The 4,759-nt window shown below is 28.5% G+C and overlaps 1 long non-coding RNA gene across 1 annotated transcript; it reads right to left on the bottom strand.

Moving 5' to 3' along the window:
* Positions 1-224: 224 nt before the first annotated feature.
* LOC139497972 (uncharacterized) lies at positions 225-828 on the bottom strand. Its single transcript, XR_011657777.1, has 2 exons — positions 787-828; positions 225-429 (listed from the first exon to the last, which is right to left on the bottom strand). It is a non-coding gene; the product is annotated as an uncharacterized lncRNA (long non-coding RNA).
* Between the last annotated feature and the right edge of the window lie 3,931 nt (positions 829-4,759).

The raw sequence follows: 4,759 nt of genomic DNA, 5'->3' as shown, positions 1-4,759 counted from the left end.
AAAACAATATATTTACTACTGTGAACTTTTATTGTATTAAACAGTGGTCTGTTATGTTGTTTTTAAAGCACCACCACTAGGCACATATTCAAAACAACTGCCAGTTTCATGTTTAGTTACATTTATTTGATAACAGCATACAACAATGTACAATATAAATGTAACATAGTCAAGTTCTGATCAGAATTCAGTGTCAATATTTCTTTATAATTGAAAATGCTCTCCCACAGTAGGAATTGATATTTGACAGAATGTCATTATGTTGTTTTTTTGGCATTGTAAAATGTCATCCATTATCTCTGTCATTGCTCCCATTGCTATTGCCTGGTCAAAACTGGGTAGTTCAATAGAAGATAGCTGGAACTATGAGAGCTGATCCAACAGTTCTGTGATATTTTCATCTGTAGAATCTGTTAGCTATATTTGAAACTGAAATTAAAAAGAAAAAATGTTTTATAAATTTGATTTCGATTAAATAAACATGTTAAATGGTTATTCGAATAGCTACATTATATTTCTCCTCTCACATTATTGTTTTTGATCATTGCAACAAAGAATGCACAATATGTTACTTGTCACTCGATTATTAAAACTGAACTCCAAAATATAATTTATAATTATAAACATTGAATCTTAGTACGTACACATCGTTTTGAATTACCTAACAATCGGCGCTTTATACAACGGTACAGGCCTGAAAGCGACCTCTTTTTGTGCACATTTTCCCTATAGAGTGAATTTGAAAGAAAGTAACAAAATCGTTAAAACTAATCACAAACTACTTACCTTTTACTGTTGGTTCATATAGAAAAATAAACAATATGTCAGCCAACTAATTACTTCGAAATTTTCGGTATTTATCGCCGAATAAGGAAAAAACCTGAGAAAAGCGATATCACTAACAACCACAAAGTGAAAAGAACGAAAATGCGTGTAATTGCGTGTAACGTGTCGAAAAGCGTGTACACGCCATGTGACAAAATCCTCGCGTGTAAACCGTTGAAAAAGCGTGTATTACACGCGAATATCATGTCACTTGACATGTATGGGTGCACCCCCTAAATTATCATATATATATATATATATACCCAGTCTACCTCTCCTTAGGCTTAAGTCATTTTTTATTCTTTTATACACCATCCACACAAATGAACAGTGTTGCTGTTTTTTAAATGCTTTAAAAACAGAGAATGACATTGTTTCAATTCAGAATCATTTTTTTTTTTCATTGTGATTTAAGCATGAATTTTATAAATATAAAACTTGGATTTGTTTCACAAAAAGTATTTATGTATCCATTGTCATTTCTAAGTTTATGAGAAAATACCAGTCACACAAAGACAAAGAATTTATAAATGCATGTACAAACAAATAAAATGTACTATTAAGTCATATTTCAGTTAACAGGCTACTGAGATTTTACAAAATGAGAGAATTTGCTCATCTCAGTTAATATATTATCCAATTTAATTTTTAGTAATAGATATGAAAATGTTTAATTGATCACCACTTTCATTCAATTGACATAGTCTAAAGACTATTGATTACTTGTAGGATTTGCTTGATAACTATTAAAATGTTTTAATCCAAATAAGTGACTTTAAAAGTTGTCAATCTACATTGATGTAAATATTTCAATATCATGCAGATTAAAAACCTAACAGTTTTGTTTATTTTAAATATCTCCTTTATTGCCTATTTCCTACATGTTTTTAAAAAAAACTTTTGCTTTTAAAATTTTGATTATGCAATTTTATATTTATCTTTTGCAGAATATGTATTCAATGGTTTTTTTACTGCTTCCAAGTGACTTGACATGTAGGAAGTCTGCATTATCATGTAAGCATTTAAATATTATAATATTGTTACTGACACTTATTTTATAGTCACATGAAGTGATATGAAAGCTATTTAAGATTAATTGCTTATGAGTTTAGATTAATCTGTCTATTATCTTTATGTGTTAAGAAAGTAAACAAACATGGCAATTATTTTATTACAAACATGTTAGTTTACTATTGGTTTTACCAACCACTGCTTATACTCAGGGCTTAAATTAGGCTATAAAGCTTACTAAAATTTGATTATATTGAAGTTCTCTTTTTGTATCATAATAAAAATAAGATAATTTTTATGTTCAAAATATTAATAACAGGGCACATTAAGAGCATATAAATCAAGTACAATGATTGAAGTAATAGATATTATGCATTATATATTTATAGCAATGGGACTTATAAATTAATTATATTGTGTATAATAATATCATTTTTTTGCAGGATTTTAAGAAGAATGAGAAACAATGGCTATTTCAAATACAATAGCACATTTGTTCAATTGAATAAACCACAAGGACTGCACTTGTCATTCTGAGGAATTTCAACAAATGAAACCCAAACAAGGATATTGTTTTATATTAGAAGGCTGTACATGAGATTAACTAAATTTTCCTGAAAAGACAACTCTTTACTGATACATATGTGTGACAAAATGAATGCTATCAAGAGTGTTTTAACTGTGCTAAAAGGAATACAAATTAGAAGTTAATTGTCTGTCTTGAAAAAAAGTGAGAAAAAAAATTACTGTATGAAAAAGCAGGTTCAACAACAGGAAAATTTTGAGGAAATATGTTGAAAGAATGAATAACTAACTGCAATGATTCTGGAACATGTGTTAGTTCATGATCAAACAAAGGAAAAATTTATAAGAAAGTGGAATATATAGTATGTGTCCTAATTATGATCACTGAGGAGAGGATGTTTCATAGAACTTTTACTTCATAAATGTGTCACTGTGTACAAATTGTGATTTCATTCAGCAGATAAAGTATATATTTAGCTGTGCTCCATGGAATATTAAAATCAAAATTATTAATATTGTTTATTAATAATAATGTGAAACAAAAGCAAAAGTGTTTGGAATGATGAAATGTTTTCACATACAAATTAGCAAATAGATTCATCAAAAGGATCACCCATTCCCTAATTTCAATGATTGTGAAACATGTTTAATAACAAAAACAAAAAATTCTATGTTATTTGGTTATGATGGTAAGTTGTGACACATTGGAAAACATACCATATGAAGTAAAATAAGCCATGTTCAATGGCACATTTAAAACACAATTTAAAATCAATCAATCAGTGAATGTATATTTTTAAATTACTTGGCTTAAATGAAACAACTTTGAGATTGCCCTGTAGTGTTTTCTGTCAGACACTAATCATATATTCCCCTACAAAAACATTCACTCCCCCTTTTCAGAAAGTACCAAATAATGCTTTAAATTGAAGAGCAATTATCAATATTAACTCAATTATCTAATAACATGAAGCTTAAAAAGATGATAAATATTATAACTTTAACTTTTCAACTGATGTCTGCTAGTTTTATGCTGTTTATCCTTAAAAAATAAAGACCTCATTGGTGGTTAGCATTGCAATTATAATAGATGATATTATATTGATATAAATAAAAAATAGATAATTAAAACAGTTGTTCAAGTTCATGATTTTTTAATTTTAATATACAAATGTATGCCACATATACATAAATTTGGGGGTCTGTACTTGGGGGGGGGGGGGGGGGGGTTCAATTAGTTGTAAAGATAATTTTTATCTATTATTTTTATTCAAATATCATCTTTTCTTTACCCTGCAAAATTATTATTATATATTCTTTCAAAAACTTTACACCCTATAAAGATATACCTATATTTATGTTTCCTGTACCTTACAAAGTAAAAAGGCACAGATTACAGCTAATTTCCTACTGCATGTAGAGCAAGACTTTGGTTACCTTGCTTGCTTTGTTTGTATATAGTACAATAATAATTTAAATAACATCCAATTGAATTTTACTATAATATTTACAGGTTTAAGTCTGCCTATATTTATTGTTTGAATATATGACAATCTTAAGTGCTTTAAGCTTGGGTAAATGTTTATACAAACAAAACAAGCAAGCCAACCAAAGTTTTACTCTGCAAGCTGTAGGAAATTAGCTGTAAAAGAAAATATTCTGCAGTTTTAGAATATTTTATTCTCATAAACTAAATACAAATTTAAGTTACAGAGATAATGGTACATATAAACATACATAGAACAATGTAGAATAAATACATATTCTGGAGTTTTAAGTATGCTTGAATGAGACACAGAATGTTCATTGAATGTGTACATGGTGTAAGGGTATGAGTGAACAAAATGTTGCATGATTTGAAAATGATTAAATTTCCTTTAGCTCTTGGACTATCATATTTGGTATAAATTGATTTAATAGTCCCATATTAATGACCATCATGTTTATTTTTTTTTATGAAATCAACATCTATCTTTATACTATGTTTTCTATCAGTATGTGGTAATTAAATTTATTCAATGAGAGAAAAAAATAAGCAGGACATTGAATATAGCAATATATATTCCAAGCTGCCATTATACATATGGTGTGATTGCCACTGTGACCAACTATTGAATGATGTAGTGTATGGGTCTGTATGATTTATGAAGAATGAGCAAGATTCAAGATTTTATTGTACACTCTGACAGTTTACACTGTTACAAGAGGCAAACCCAAACATGAGAGGCACTTCATCTGATAAAATAGAACAAAACACAATTCAAAGAACTATCTGATTGATTGAATGGTGTTTAACAACACTTCCCACACTGTTGTACGAATACACGGAGGTCATTATTGGTAGATAAAGCTAGTGTCCGTAGAAAAAATCAATACATAATTTTTTTGCCAAAAAAAT

The sequence above is a fragment of the Mytilus edulis genome, chromosome 12 (assembly GCF_963676685.1).
Source record: "Mytilus edulis chromosome 12, xbMytEdul2.2, whole genome shotgun sequence".
NCBI lineage: Eukaryota > Metazoa > Mollusca > Bivalvia > Mytilida > Mytilidae > Mytilus > Mytilus edulis.
Note: the sequence above shows the minus strand (reverse complement) of the source record. Positions and strands in the feature narration are given on the sequence as shown.